We start from the raw sequence: 15,866 nt of genomic DNA, 5'->3' as shown, positions 1-15,866 counted from the left end.
AAGAGCGGCTTCCTTCAGACCACTTCAGCAACAAACTGTTGTGGCAGCAATACATATCCGTTTCATATCTTTCCCACTAAATGTATGCCATGTGTGGACAAATAATTTATTTAAACTTTATTTCTACATTTTTTAAGGAATTCTGATATTATTTTGTGAAAGAATCTTATAAATTCTTATAAAGCATCTGCCTTCAACGGGAGTGTTGTGGCAGCAATATATATTCGTTTCTTGTCTTTCCCACAACATATGCCATATGGTCTGAAATATCTCGTCTAAACATAATTTCTATTCCTCTTAAGCATTTTCTCAAGGAATTAATCCATCTTGTTGTGGAAAATTACAGTGGCGTCTCGTGGCCTCAAATTTGGCCAGGGCATATTTTTTAAAAAAATTTAAAATATAATGACAATTCACATGAATTACAAAAAAAAGGTAGTTTTTTCTTCTAGACTAGATAACTGGACTTACTCGTTTGAAAGAATGTAAAATGTAATGACAAATTACATGAATTACAAGAAAAACGGGTATATATCTTCTTCTAAACTACAAACTGGACTTATTTTTTTGAAGAATTTAAAATATAATGACAATTCACATGATTACAAAAGAAACAGGGGTATTGTTGTGAAACATACCTTTCTATGAACGTTGACTTCTGTTCTTCTGCTCAGCAAATTTTGTTATTACTTTTTCGTTGAAGCCTTCTTTGTTTGAAATGTATTCTATCTCTATTGTAAGCAAGTGCCAAGGCATTTGGTCTGTCTTGTCCCATTGCATTTCTTAAGCAGGATTTAATACGCTTCAATGTGCTGAAACATCGTTCAGATTCAGCTGTTGCCACTGGAGTTATTAAAACTATGTTTGTCATTTTTACTTTTTCTGAAAAGGTACCCTCAAAATAATTTTAAATAAAAAAGGAATGCAATCTACTGATAAGAGTTTATGTTTTTCAACTCTTCACTACAATAAAGAACAGGAAGTTCCCTCTTCTATGAAGGGATAATAAATCTGGGAAGATGCCTCTGTTTAAAGATTGTTCTCTTTCATTATGTCCTCGTAGAGCAAGTTCATGTCGACCACAGAATTTTAAGCAATCGATAATTCTATTTAATATATGCCTATGTTTCCGGACAAATTCATTGTGTCTTGTAATTGACAGCCTATGTCCTTCATCAATTTGTGTTCGAACATCAACCCTGCCAAACTCACTCAAACATAGCGAATGAAAGCCACCAAAACACTACAGAACAACACGCAAGATCGAACGCGACGCAACGGAGCTAGCCCTGAATCAGCACTCAAATCCATTGCACTCTTCCCTCCTCTCTGCTAGCATGTGACCTTCACTGTAGCATAGGTGGGTGTAGGCCACACCTTCCTTTGCGACGTGCCCCGGAAAACGATAATTGACATCAATGCCGCTAGGAGGGCTGTCGTATCCATTGCAACAGACGATGACTTTTTTGGGGTAAAAATCACCTTTTAAAAGACTGTGTGTATGCGTTATGGTGATTGATAATTACGTGAATACGTCCGTTTTTCTTTAGGGGCCAAGCCCTGGAAGCCCCAAGGGACGAGACACCACTGGAAAATTAGATAATTTTTAAAGAGCATATTTTTTCAAACCACTCCAGCAACAAACTGTTGTGGCAGCAATACATATCCGTTTCTTAGCTTTTCTACTAAATGCATGTCACATGGGCAGAAATATTTTATTTAAACTTCATTTCTACATCTCCTAAGGGATTCCTCAAGGAATTCCATAACTATTTTGTGTAATAATGGTAAATTTTATAAAGCTCCTTCCTTCAACCCGAAGTGTTGTGGCAGCAGGTGCATATTTGTCACTTATCTTTCCCACTGCATGCTTGCCGTATGTGAAGAAACCTCTAATTTAATTGTCATTTCTATGCTTTCTAAGCATTTTCACAAAGAATTCTGTCATTATTCTCATGCAATAATGAATAGATGTTAAGAAGCACCTTTCTTGAAACCACTCCAGCAACAAAGTGTTGTGTCAGCAGTTTATAACTATGTCTTACCATTTCCATTGCTGAAATTCTACAAAGCCTCATCAAAATGTAATTTCTATCATTACAAAAGATTCTGTCATTATTTTATTGAGTAATTAATGTTTTTAAAGAGTGTCTTCTTTCAAATATGGGTAACAACTATTTTAATAGATATTAGAATGAGCAGCCTAAAAAAAAAATCTAGCATATTTTGTATTGCTTCTTGACACTGTTAGCTAGTCGTGAAACTAAAGTCTATACTCAGGGCAAGATTTGAAGCAAAAAACTGTAACAACCGCCATATTAGCCAATTTCATTCATGAAGTTAATGTAGTGCGCATATTCAGTCATGAAATATTTTACTTATCACTGTCAATTCTTAATCCGTGTGAACAGGTACTAAAATTTTGGACATGTTAATTTAATTTGGACTGATGTGTGCAATTACTGTCGTATTAAAAATTATAGATACTCAAGTTTCGACTCCAATTAAAAATTATCCAGTAGACCTACATAAAAATGAGTTACATCAAAATTTAGCTTATTCAATTCTGTGTTAATATATGGTAACCACTTTTTTTTTTTCAAGTATGCCTTACATTCTTAATCGTCGTGAGAACAAATAAAGTGCAGCCAGTCTGTTTGGCAGCCAGACACCCTAACTGGACCACTATGGCTCGATTTGAGAATAAATGCATGGGAAATACTGAGGCAACACATTTGTTGCAGAATAGACACTTGATAAAGATTTTCATAGCATCTTACTATATCCTGCACTTTTTGAATTTCATTTGTGAAAAAAAATTGTGGAATTTCAATTTTACATTTTTCCACATTTTGTCTCCTTTCACTTTTGTCCCCTGAAAAATGTAAAATCTAGATTCCACCGTACATACAAAATGTTTGAAGAGCCACAGTGATGAATAACTTAAGAAGAAACATTTGAATGATAAGAAATCCAATGTTCATTACCAAAATTCAAAGTCGTGTATTACAATGACAGCATTGAAAATGCTAAAAATTCTAGTTGTGTAAAAATGAAGTAGTTTTCAAATTCATAAAAGGTATTACAGAAGTTCTGAGGTATCTCCAAAGAACAGTCTTTCCAAGCAATACATCTAACATTTTTCTATTTCTAATAAGAGAAATTCATAATTTATGGGCATTGCAACCATATTTTGGACTATTGGTAATACCAATGCCCTACGATTTGTTTCACATTGAATGAGAAAGAATTGATGATGTCAGTCTTTCTCTCGCGTTCCTCACCCTGGCATCAATTACAAAGGGATCTAAGTGGTTCATTAGATCCAGTAGTTGACAACTAATTTGAAATTCCATGTCATTCACATGAAAAATCAGCTTCAATTCTTTGCCCAATACATAGCCCTTGTATGTTACATTGCATTCAGAAATCTGATTAGTCCAGAAACATGTATATTGCAACACACTGTAGATTACAACACCACTTATATCTTAACCACAAAATGATTCCCCGAGCTCTGATAACCACTTTTAGATTAAATATTTATTTACTCATTCATTTGTGAGAAACTGTAATGGCAAGCAAATGAGACGATACAATATTGAATGGAATTATTTCAACAACTTACTTTCATGCTGTATGACAGTATTTTCTTCTTAAAAACAAGTTTGTTTCAAACATACAGTAGGTGCTATAGGTTTCATCTCTCAAAGTATGTGAATATGAATATCAATTGAATAAGGTTGATAAATAAACAATATTAATAAGATTAACACTACCACCAAGTTTGTGGAACACAAAGGTGTCTCTTAGGAGAAGATACCTGAGTACATGTGTACATTTCCTTAGGGATTCCAGGTCTGCACTTATACATGTCATTCTGCTCTTAAGAACAATCAAACAAATCCTTCAAATCAAGAAATATTAACATTTATTACAATTTTTAAAAAAATACTACAAGCAATTTTAAAACATGATAAAAATGTATTCCTCTTCCAAAGATATCTTTGTCGAGTTGTACCAGGAGTATGGTTTGGTGTGAGTGCAATTCTTCATGAATCCAATACTGAAATAAAAAGTTAAAAAACTTTAAAATCCAAACCACATAAATACATTACATGTAATTTTTCTTAGAACACGTCAACTTATGGCATGTACAGTCACTGACACTTGTGGGTTATAAAAATTCCATTAACTTTCAATGGAATCGTTACAACCCAGAAGTGTCCATGACACTTGAAGGTTCTATACAGTCTATTATCTATTCAATGAATCAGTATGTACAAATAATTTTGTTGACCTTAGATTCAGAGCTTGATTTACTTGTCTTTAGAGTGAAATATACAGCAGAGGGAAAGAAACAATACAGGAGGTATGGTGAAATCAAGAACAGCATATGTTTGCGATTGCCGTAACTGCTTCATCATACTGATATTGTACGAATGCAGTAGACGTTATTTCTTGTGAATCCTTATATTTGACGAATACACATGATTGCATACACACAATAACAAATACAACTAAATTGTGTTCGCGCAACACACATGCACGTCTTAGTTGAATGTTTGACTGCAGCCGAATGAGTGTCTTGAGGCAGTGTTGCCAATTGTACATGCTGCTTCACTGGCATGCTGCAAGTCCCACTAAAACCTGAACATAAAAACGCAATATCATCATCATGGCAAGAAATACACTAAAATGAAAGTAATACTTTTGGTTGATTGATTGATTTAGTTTATTTTACTTCGTGTTTTGTGCCTCTTGGCTAATTTGCGAAGAGGTGGATGAGTGATGAAATGGATATTCACAAACAACCAAGCCCAAGCGGGATTCGAACCCGGGACCCTTGGCGTCGCAGCTAACCACTCGGCCACAGGGTCCAGCAGTAATACTTTTGGTAATACTTATGCACAATAATAAAAACATATCTAGTAGAGCAGGCATGTTTCCTTGTCTGGGTGATTATTACAATGCAAAAATGTAATATAACAATATACATTGATTAAATGTAAGCTTAATGGATATGGATTGAATATAAAAATATAAATTCCATTTAAATCTTTGTCTACAACAACAGAAAGGGATTAGCTTCTACAAATGTTGAGAAAGCCCTCTTCAACACAAACTGAGTCTCATTTAATTTTATACAAAAAAAGAATCTAAATGGCCTGCCATTACTTTGCCCATCCTCACATAAAACTGCATATTACTTGATAAGTGCCATCAACAAATGAAATATCAGAGCACTTTTGACATATTTTTCACACATCAAAGGTGGATGACATTGGTTGGAAATTGCCATCACACCATGCTTTGAGATCTTTTACAAATTCTTCAAAAGACCCAAATTCGGCTTGTAGATCTTTACTTTAAACTGCCTGCTACAAAGAAACATGTCAGAGAGTTCTTTCATTATTTTTAATATCCTTGCAGGTAGCTTTAACAGAGAATTTAGAGCCATGTAGAAATACAGCTTGCAGCAAATATGGAAGGAAGACATCAATTTCATTAAACATAAAGACTTCTAGAAATAACAGAAGGAAGCAAGAAATGTTACACAGAAAAGGAAGACAGGATAAAGAAACACAAGAAAAACCAAACGCTGCATATAGCCACAGGAATAATTGACCAAACAACACTGCTAATAACAGATCTTCACCTTTGTTAATCCTATATATGGGATACATATATGAAGAGATGAAATCCAATTCTTGAGATATGCGGAGGCAGCTGAGGCTTTGAAACACTAACTTAGTCATAAAATTTATTGTGTGAGGGTTAACTGGGGAGTAATAGAATTCAGTATCATTTGTGTCGAATGAATCATTGGAATAGTTCAAACAGGTAATGAGGGCACCTAGGGAAGCTATATTCATCTGCTTTGCACTAGAAAATATGAGAACAAATTAGGTACATCATTTTATCTCAGGGCTCAAGGATTTCAATGAACAGCAAATTATTTACAATGAAAATGATTCATACGAGTTTCTCAGTATTGCTGTCTTTGTCGTGCAATGCATTTATTCTAGTTGTAGCAACATTTGCACATGAACTTTGTTTTGTTAGAAGTGACCACAAATCGTTTCATGATAGCCAGAGGAACATTTAACTCCAAAAATGAATTTTTAGGTTTTGTTTAATTGATCTCCTCTGAAAAGATCTATTTGGAGTGAGATCAACACCTCCATCTCTTCTACTTATCAGTAGTCATGTATCTACAATTTACTAATTTGACATTGAATACCAATGCGACACAAACTTCTCACGTCTCATGATTGCTATGTAATCTATGGAATGTATGCATACTACACAATCTGTCAAAAGCTATCTTAAGTAATTTTTCACATGAGTATGACTAATAGAGCTGAGCCAATACCACTTTGAACAGATATCCGCATCCAAACAAAAGTTCTCGGGTTACCAGCTAGGTTAAGCTGATGTTGGCTTCCAACGTTTCAAGCGTATACATTGCTCTCATCATCAGGGAATATAGAAATGGAGGCCAGTGTAGGGTAATCCAAGAACACTTGTTTGAATCACGTCACTAGGAAAGCTACAATTCCTAGATATCCACATCGATGCCAAAGCTCTTACTGATTCCCAAGATACCAATGCTTTAAAATTGTAGCAATTAAAGGCTGTTCAAAATGTTGATCAATATTAGTGGGTTAGTTCTCCACTCCAATTACAAGCACCAGTTTATCAGAGTTTTGTCTAAAATTACTGAAGAATTACATCAGGCTTTCAAGTAATCACAGTTTTCACACAGATTATTGGTGCAGATTAAAGTTCATAATTTAAATAATTTTCAAGATAATTAGACAATGCCATAAGTGTTACATGGCATTCTTGCAGAAAACCATGCAAGACCAAATGTTGGAAAAGTATCGGCCAGTATTAGTGAAAAATACTTTATGATACCGATACATTAGCATTGGGATTGGCTCAGCCCTACTTATTACTTAGCTATAGTTGTTTAGATTGGTGACACTGGTAAAAAGGTAGGCTCCATCCGGAAATCCTCCACCCTCGAATTCTACCACATTTCAAATCTTTTTGTCCAAAATGTAGTTTCTTAAGAAAGGGTGTTTTTAACTAGCGCGGAAGGAAATTTTTCGAGATCTACGTGCTACGAAAGTTGCATTTTTTTAATATTAAAATTCCTTACATACATAACGTCATTATGGTTTTTCAGGGCTTCCATCATGGATTCAGTCACATTTCTTTTTCTTCCTATGACTGACTTGTGGAATGGTATAATTTGCGATATTTAATTTTTTGGTACCTTGAGTGAATTGTCGAAAAATAGTGTTGGGCAGGTTCTAACATGCCTTTAAAGGGATGCTATAGAAAAAGGTGGGGCTGCGGAAGTAGTAGGTTGATTAGCCCAGGGACGGAGCCTGGAATCTGTGGCCAATTTTTATGGTTTAGGCCTGAAAAAGCGACTGTTATATATCTATCGGTACAGGTGCGGGTTGCTGCTACGAAACTGACATGGCCGCAAGTAGACTTCCAGCTTGAAACTTTAAACGGCTGTATCTCCACTTTAAACGGCTTTATACTCGTAAATATTTGTTTCCACGCTACATAATTTTCTTTTCAACAATATGCAACATACAATCTTGCTAAAAAAATTTCACTACCGAAATCGAGGGTGCAGGATTTCCAGATGGACCCAAAAGGTATATATGGAGTAAAATATGGAATACTGTTGACTTTTGGTCACACATGCAACTAGTATGGAAGTTGTGCAAAGTGATCTGAATACGAAGAGCAGAAAATTCAATAAAATATATAAAATTCAAACTATGAATGTTGAGACTTACCATATGAGTTTATTCTTGACACACGGTAATATTCTGTGAAGATGGAAATACCATATTCCAACTTAAAGTTGTCTACTGCATGTGGGAGAACACCTGTAAATTATGAAATTTGCATAAGCATTGTTGACATAGATTTATTCGAGTGGTAAGACAAACAGATTTGTATGACAATTTTCACCCATCTTGGCAAGCTTTGTGTGTAATAAACAAAAGATGAAAATTTAACAATCATGGCAAAAATTATTCCTACATACAAATTATATGCTGGATTACACACTAACAGCATTTTATGAAGAAAAACTCATAATGCAGAAAATTGTAAAATTCTGGAATCTGTGGCCAATTTTTATGGTTTAGGCCTGAAAAAGCGACTGTTATATATCTATCGGTACAGGTGCGGGTTGCTGCTACGAAACTGACATGGCCGCAAGTAGACTTCCAGCTTGAAACTTTAAACGGCTGTATCTCCACTTTAAACGGCTTTATACTCGTAAATATTTGTTTCCACGCTACATAATTTTCTTTTCAACAATATGCAACACACAATCTTGCTAAAAAAATTTCACTACCGAAATCGAGGGTGCAGGATTTCCGGATGGACCCAAAAGGTATATATGGAGTAAAATATGGAATACTGTTGACTTTTGGTCACACATGCAACTAGTATGGAAGTTGTGCAAAGTGATCTGAATACGAAGAGCAGAAAATTCAATAAAATATATAAAATTCAAACTATGAATGTTGAGACTTACCATATGAGTTTATTCTTGACACACGGTAATGTTCTGTGAAGATGGAAATACCATATTCCAACTTAAAGTTGTCTACTGCATGTGGGAGAACACCTGTAAATTATGAAATTTGCATAAGCATTGTTGACATAGATTTATTCGAGTGGTAAGACAAACAGATTTGTATGACAATTTTCATCCATCTTGGCAAGCTTTGTGTGTAATAAACAAAAGATGAAAATTTAACAATCATGGCAAAAATTATTCCTACATACAAATTATATGCTGGATTACACACTAACAGCATTTTATGAAGAAAAACTCATAATGCAGAAAATTGTAAAATTCTGGAAAATATTAAGTAATTTATTGTTTTATTGGGATTTAGAAAAATTTCTTCACATGACATAATTTGCAATAGCAACTACATACATCTCATTGCACAATAAAAAAAAATCCTCATTTCTATAAAGTAGAACCTTGTACTTACAGCCATTGTATATTCACAAACTGACAATGGTTCATACAGTGTCTAGAAGAATAAATACTCAAAGCAAATTCTACATAATTGAAAAAGATAAGTACATTAGTTTATACAAAATTTATTTTCCGAACTGCATGGCACAGTGGTATAGTTGTCACGTTCATTGGTTCCCCAGGCGGCTGCCTTTGGAATCGTACCCTGCCCGCCCCTCTTCTAATGAGCCAGGACCTCCTTAGCAAGACCACCCCAACAAAGCTCCAGGCAACGCGTTGTTGCCATGCTTTAAGAGGGCGTCGGGGTGAAGTCGACGCGCTGCACTCAAAGCATGTGCCATAAATAAATAAATCGACACAGATAATTAATTATGGTCTTCCATTATTTCTGTGACCCGAAAATACATCATAATAATCATCTGATTCGTCCAATCTTGCATAGCATTTTATAACGTTTAATAAGAGAATTTAATGTGGACCAAGTCTCGTCCAAGTAAATGAGTTTGCAACCTTCTGAACGCAGCTCCTGTAGTCTCCGCAGAATCTCCAAGTAACAATTCTCGCCGATTCCATTATTACATTATTTTTCCTTAAGCGACCAAACCGAAAACCAAGTTTTTTATTAGTTCTCGAAGCGTTGTTTCTTCATAAGGGAAGTCCGACACACTTTTTAAAAGTTGCAATAGTTCACTCACTGTCGGTGACTGTCCTTTACTATAGAACTTGTAAATTTCGCGTCTAATGAAATCACAAGTAAACTCGTCCACTTTGTTAAATTTTCTCTTTTTATTTCCAGGCTTCTTTGGTGACTGGACCTCTCCGAATCACATTTCGCACGGTTTTTCTGTCTAACTTTAATACTTTGGCTGTCTCTGCAATGGCTCCTTTTCCTAGCTTTTTCTTTTCGACATATTCATGCACATTACACACAAATAACTGACTTTGTTTGTTCAACGTTTTGGTTTTGGATACTTTTCGGTTCGGTGCTCCGGAAGTGCTTGGTTGAGTCCCGATTAGCCTTACTGTACTTAAAGTGGACTTAAAACACCAAATTAATCAATGAAACTGTCATATAAGGCAACAGATCACTATTTCAAAGCATTTACCTGAATCAGTTAATTGCTTCTGACAAGTAGACTAGATATGGGACAAAATAAAATTTCAAGGAACATAGAAACAAGCAATCAAAGCTTTAACTAATTTTTCTCTCAACAATAACAACCAAGACAAACTCCCCTTCAGCGAGACTGACAAATCCCCATGAGACAGTTTTGAATTATATTAATGATTAATTAAAAGTTTAGTAGAAATTATTGAAGTTGCACACACAATTCACAGAAAATAATGCTGAACATTTCTATATTGAGCATCCAGCTGTGTTTAAATTCACTTATTTCCTCCTCCCAGAAATTTTACTCATGGGCGAGTCGAGGCCTACACTTTCTGTATAGCTAGTTTAGTCTTGAAGTTGTTATCATAGCTACAGAATTGAGCGAAGCAAATTGTCTGTTAGGCAGATAAAAACTCAAGTGTACAATACTGTACAGAAAAAAAACTTTCATTATGAAGCTGTGGGAAAACTGTGCTAACGGAAAATTAAAAATAAAACCTAAGAAAAAAAGACAAACATAATGAAATAGTGTGAGAGTGGTTTGTCTCTGCCAGAGGAAAAAAAATCACCACATACTGGGTCCCATGTTACAGTAATATGCTAAAAATGCCACTCAAAAAATGGGTAAGACTGAATTCAAAGCATGTAATGGATGGTTGGACATGTTTTGCAAAAATAGACCATTATTGAACAGCATTAATTTGCCTTACAGCAGAATGATTCGGATATGCTTAGTGTCCTTTTTTTTCTCAGGCTAAAAGCATTTGCGGAAAGTCAAGCAGCCAAGAATCTAAAATGTGTGCAGAAAATCCGGTTTCGCTACTGGTAAAAAAAAAATGTTGTGTGCTATTCAGTGCAATGTCAGCATTTGCGAATAAATACTGTATGGGAATATAGCACTTATTTAAGGTAAGACTGCAGAATATGGGCTGCTTAGGAGGAACGCGGTTCATAATTTTTTGGTAACGTTTTGTAGTTAGTAATCGGGAAAAGGAAGTTTTAAGGTGCGGAAATTTTTTTTTCTTTAAAAAAAAAACAACAGAAAAACATGTCCAGGTTGGGTGGTATTGAAATCGTAGCAACGAAGGAAAAGGCATATTCCTGCACAAATCTAGTGAAAGCTGTTAGCTGTTAGTGAAAGTTGTTAGGTAGCTAGGTTTAGTTCTCTTAGCCTAAATAATAATTAGTCATTGTATTTATGCTAATGGAACCTAACCTAACAGGCCTAACCTAACCTTGTAGGCATTCCTCGAAGAAATAATGAAAGAAACTGTGCGTAAGCAATATGGACACGAACGAATGGAGATATGCATTGCTTTTAGTAGCAGGAAAAACATTTTTCATTGTATTTATGCTATTGGAACCCAACCTAACATGCCTAACCTAACCTTGTAAGCATTCCTCGTCTGAAATAATGAAAGAAACTGTGCATCTGTGGGTGGAATCCGGAGCGACAAATCAACTCGAATGCCGTGAAACGAAGGGTCTCACTTATCGCACAACACTTGAGCGTGTAAACAATATAGACGTGAACAAATGGAGAAATGCATTGATTTCAGTAGCAGGAAAAACATTTTTTATGTGCAATAATATAATAGTAATCGTAAAAGGAACACCGGAAAATGGAAGTAGAAGGTACGTACTTTCAGGGGATATAAATTTTGTTAGTCTATTTAGAGGAAAAAAGCTGCCCATCTTCTGCAGTGAGACCCTTATTTAATGTAATCTCAGTTTTTATATATAAGTATACTGGTTTCTTCTGATTCAATTTAAGGTGTGTTCCACTGTATTTTCAATAAGTAAGGCTTAAGGTAGGCAAACACAAAGAATAGTTTCACCACTATATTTTCATGAAACATCAACACATTCGAAGTCCAAATATGCATGGAACTGGAACTGTCATCAAGCTGAACCCACAATATGAAATAAACAAGTTAAAAATTACAAACCCCATGAAATCAAATTAATTTGCTAACATAAAATATCTAATAACATAAAACTATTATATCTCATGGTAAAAATCATGTCTAAAAATAAAATCTGATAGTGTTTCAGGGTCTTGAGAGGTTCATTAGGTCCAGTTGATTTGCTATATTTTACTTCACTTCTTGTGTCACTTGTGAAAATGGGCAGGGCATGAAATTTCAAGTTTGAAGTCAGTCGCCGGACTAAAATCTTTGGTCGCCACTATTTTATATTGATAAATAATAAAAATTAGAGCAATTATTAAAAAGTTAGGAATTAATGTTTGTGTAGCGCTGTCGTTCTGCACTGAAGTACCACTTATCAATCGCAGCTGCTGGGTCAAACTCTGACAGGAAGGATGGGGGAGGGGGGGTTCGTTTACGAAAACTCTGAGCAAATCATCCAGTGTCTCAGTCTTTAGAGAATTCCTGTAAGTAGTCTTGAGTCTGATGTGACAGTTGAAACATCCCTCACATGAGGCTGTGCTCATTGGTAGAACAGCACAAAATGTCAAAATCTGGAGCAAATTGGGGAATTTTGCTGAACACACCGCACTGTGGATCGGCACTGTGGATCTTCTCCAGTGTCTGATTCAAAGCTGGAGAAGGAAACAAAAGTTTGTATTCTCTCCACTCTGCTGACAGAACATCCATTTTCTCATTATAAAGGCTCGGGTTCAAGTATATGTAGAGATTCTTTATTTCTTCTATCCCAAACTGAAGAATATTTTCTTTGGGAGGCCAAGGTGTCGAAAACATGCAGAGATGCAATCGCATCTGTTGACATAGACGGCAATGTTTCTGTGATGTACACCTTCGCATTGTTAAGTTTCCTCTAACAGTCTGAAACTCTTGCACATCCCTGCTCTTCCCTGAAATGGATACATGGTCCAAGAAATCTTGTTCGCTTGGTCCAACATTAGATTCCAGGTCAGCCAAAACTGAAATACAGTGTTCAATTCTTATTTTCAGAGATGAAATCAAAAGATTCTTATTTTGTAGTGCCACGCTTAAAGGGTTCAATTGCCCGTAGAAATCCAAAAGGAAGTACAGAAGCTTAACAAATTTAAATTGCTTCAAACTTTTCAGCAAATCCTTAGCTTTAGCGCCATCATTGTCTCTTCTATGGGCCACCTGTTCAAGATGATGTCACAACAGCTTTTCATGATTGCAAGAGAGCTCTTATTGCACGTTCTTTGCTGGCTAACCACCTAATAGTGTGGATATCACTCAGTTTTAGAATTTCTTCTATAACTTCTGCCGTTTCTCTCAAGAGGTGAAGTCTTTAAGCGTGTTTGACACACATTTGAAACAACGAAATTTTAGTCGCCAGCCCAAAACTTTTGGTCGCCAATGGCGACCTGGCGACCGGAAATTTCGCGCCCTGAAAATGGGGATGACTGATGATTTGATGAATGGGCACTGATAAACATCCATGCCCAGGCCAGGATTCGAACCCCAGACCCCTGGCATCGTAGTGCGATGTGCTAATCACTCAGCCATGGGAGCCGGCCCTTGAGATCCAGTGGTTGACAACTAGTTTAAATTGTTCTATTTGTCAACAATCCTAGACATAATCGAACTATTACCACAGAGAAATTAAATTTATAAATTTAATTTCTCTGTGCCATTACTCATCATTATTATACCAAGATTTGAAAGGTGCATATCAATTACAGCAAAATAAATATATTTTTCAGGTGTTTTTGGTATTTTCACCAGGTGGTAAAAGCTAGCTTTTGACCTATTTTCACCAGACTTTAAGCTGCATGTCTATGATCTGCAACCTGGCCTAGCCTAATGCACATATGTGTGTATTCTTTAGTTGTTGATGTGTGTGAAGTTTACGGCAGTGTGTATTTACTTTTCGTGCAGGAGACAAGTACTTTTTTCTGCATGCCATGGAGTTGGAAAACTACCGCAAGGTGATCGCATGTGGACTGGTGCTGCTAATATGTCACATGACATAAGTATGAAAGGGTATGATGTTCTTAATGCTTTCATTGCTAGGTTAGGTTTATGGCTATTAGCATTAAAATTATTTCGGTAAATACTTCCGGTAACACTTTACTATTCTATTACAGGAGAAAGTACTTACGCAAATCATTTTCTGTAGTGTTGTTGATGTTCGGGAATGTAGTTTTGATCCATTTTAATGCGAATGCATGTGGTTTTCTACGAAAATCTATTTCCGATGTTCTATTGCTGCTACCGCCATGATGTTGTCCGCATATGCTAAATTGAACGAAAGGAGTGCTAATGGAACCTAACCTAACAGGCCTAACCTAACCTAGTAGGCATACCTCGTCCCCGTGATGGTTCGTGGGGCTATCGTGAATTTTTGGGCTAACGTCAATGGTTTTTGGGGCTACCCGTGGATGGTTTGTGGGAAATAAGGAACAACAGTAAGTACGGTACTACTTTACTATACCTGAGACACCTGGGAATGATTTCTTTTGCACTTTTTTACATTGCTAACGTACTATTCTGCATTCCGGAACACTTATTTAGGTGAAATAATGTAATTTGTAACGAAAATAATGTATATTTCTTACATTTACGAGTACTTACTGTTCTTGTTTATTTCCACACACAACATGGCGATAGCTTACCCTTGATTGTTCGTTGTGCCAGTGTTTTGTCGATTTGGAGTGTGCGTGCAGTGTTGCAAGCTCCTTTACCGAAAAATACCTACTTTCGGGCCGGATTTCAAAGTATGCTCAAATAAAAAAAATTACAAAATTATTTTAAAAAACCTCAGGAACAAACCATTGACGTTATGTTAGGTTAGGTAAGGCAAGCATAGTTTAATTTTCTAAAAAAAAATTGAAAGCACTTTAGGAATTTTAACTTAACTTTTTTACTTACTTACGGGGACGAGGTATGCCTACTAGGTTAGGTTAGGCCTGTTAGGTTAGGTTCCATTAGCACTCCTTTCGTTCAATTTAGCATATACGGACAACATCGGCTTGTAGCAGCACCAATATCGCGTATTGTGCTCTCGTGCAGAAAGCAAATGACGGCAGCAGCAATAGCGCGTCGATAATAGATTTTCGTAGAAAACCACATGCATTCGCATTAAAATGGATCAAAACTACATTCCCGAACATCAACAACGCTACAGAAAATGAATTTCGTAAGTACTTTCTCCTGTAAATTTGAAGGAATCCGTCTCAGGTATAGTAAAGTGTTACCAAAATATAATTAGCCTTCGAAAACGCGTGAGTGAATAAGTCAAACAGATTAGGATAGATGGAATAGTATATCCGCACTGCAATGTACACTAGAAAATAAAACGTTATTATACAAAAATAATAATAGTATTACTCACTTATATTCGAGGACCTGCAAAGTAAATAAAACTTTGATATAATGCAAAAAAGAATAGTAGTACTCACTTATATTTTAGGTCCAGCAAGTATTTTATGTTATTTTTTCCTGAACGATCGTTGATTCTTCGTGTAAATTCCTCTTATCTAATCAACGTGGAGCTCCAATTCCGAAAAAAAGACTTCTTTCTTGTTGCTTGTTACCGGCTTTTACCTCAAACAAAACACATGTGAAGTTCAAAGATTCATTTTAAATGAATCATTACGCTTCCAGCAAGGCAGTACGTCATTAATGCAAAGCAGTACGTCATTAATGTGTCCACCAATGAACAACGAGTTCGCGTCAACCAATCGGATAGCTTAAAACTGGTGTGGCAGCAATCACTACCATTTTTTACACGGCTCGATTTTTTTATCTGTATTAACAC

At 35.8% G+C, this 15,866-nt stretch overlaps 1 long non-coding RNA gene across 1 annotated transcript; it reads right to left on the bottom strand.

Annotated features, from left to right (window-relative positions):
• Positions 1 to 3,914: 3,914 nt before the first annotated feature.
• Positions 3,915 to 15,597, bottom strand: LOC146004367 (uncharacterized). The gene is made up of 3 exons (XR_014443922.1): positions 15,508 to 15,597; positions 8,579 to 8,671; positions 3,915 to 4,066 (listed from the first exon to the last, which is right to left on the bottom strand). It is a non-coding gene; the product is annotated as an uncharacterized LOC146004367 (long non-coding RNA).
• Positions 15,598 to 15,866: the final 269 nt, after the last annotated feature.

The sequence above is a fragment of the Lepisma saccharinum genome, chromosome 21 (assembly GCF_977018435.1).
Source record: "Lepisma saccharinum chromosome 21, izLepSacc3.1, whole genome shotgun sequence".
Taxonomy (NCBI): domain Eukaryota; kingdom Metazoa; phylum Arthropoda; class Insecta; order Zygentoma; family Lepismatidae; genus Lepisma; species Lepisma saccharinum.
The sequence above is the reverse complement of the archived record's forward strand: the minus strand, read 5'-3'. Positions and strand labels throughout refer to the sequence as shown.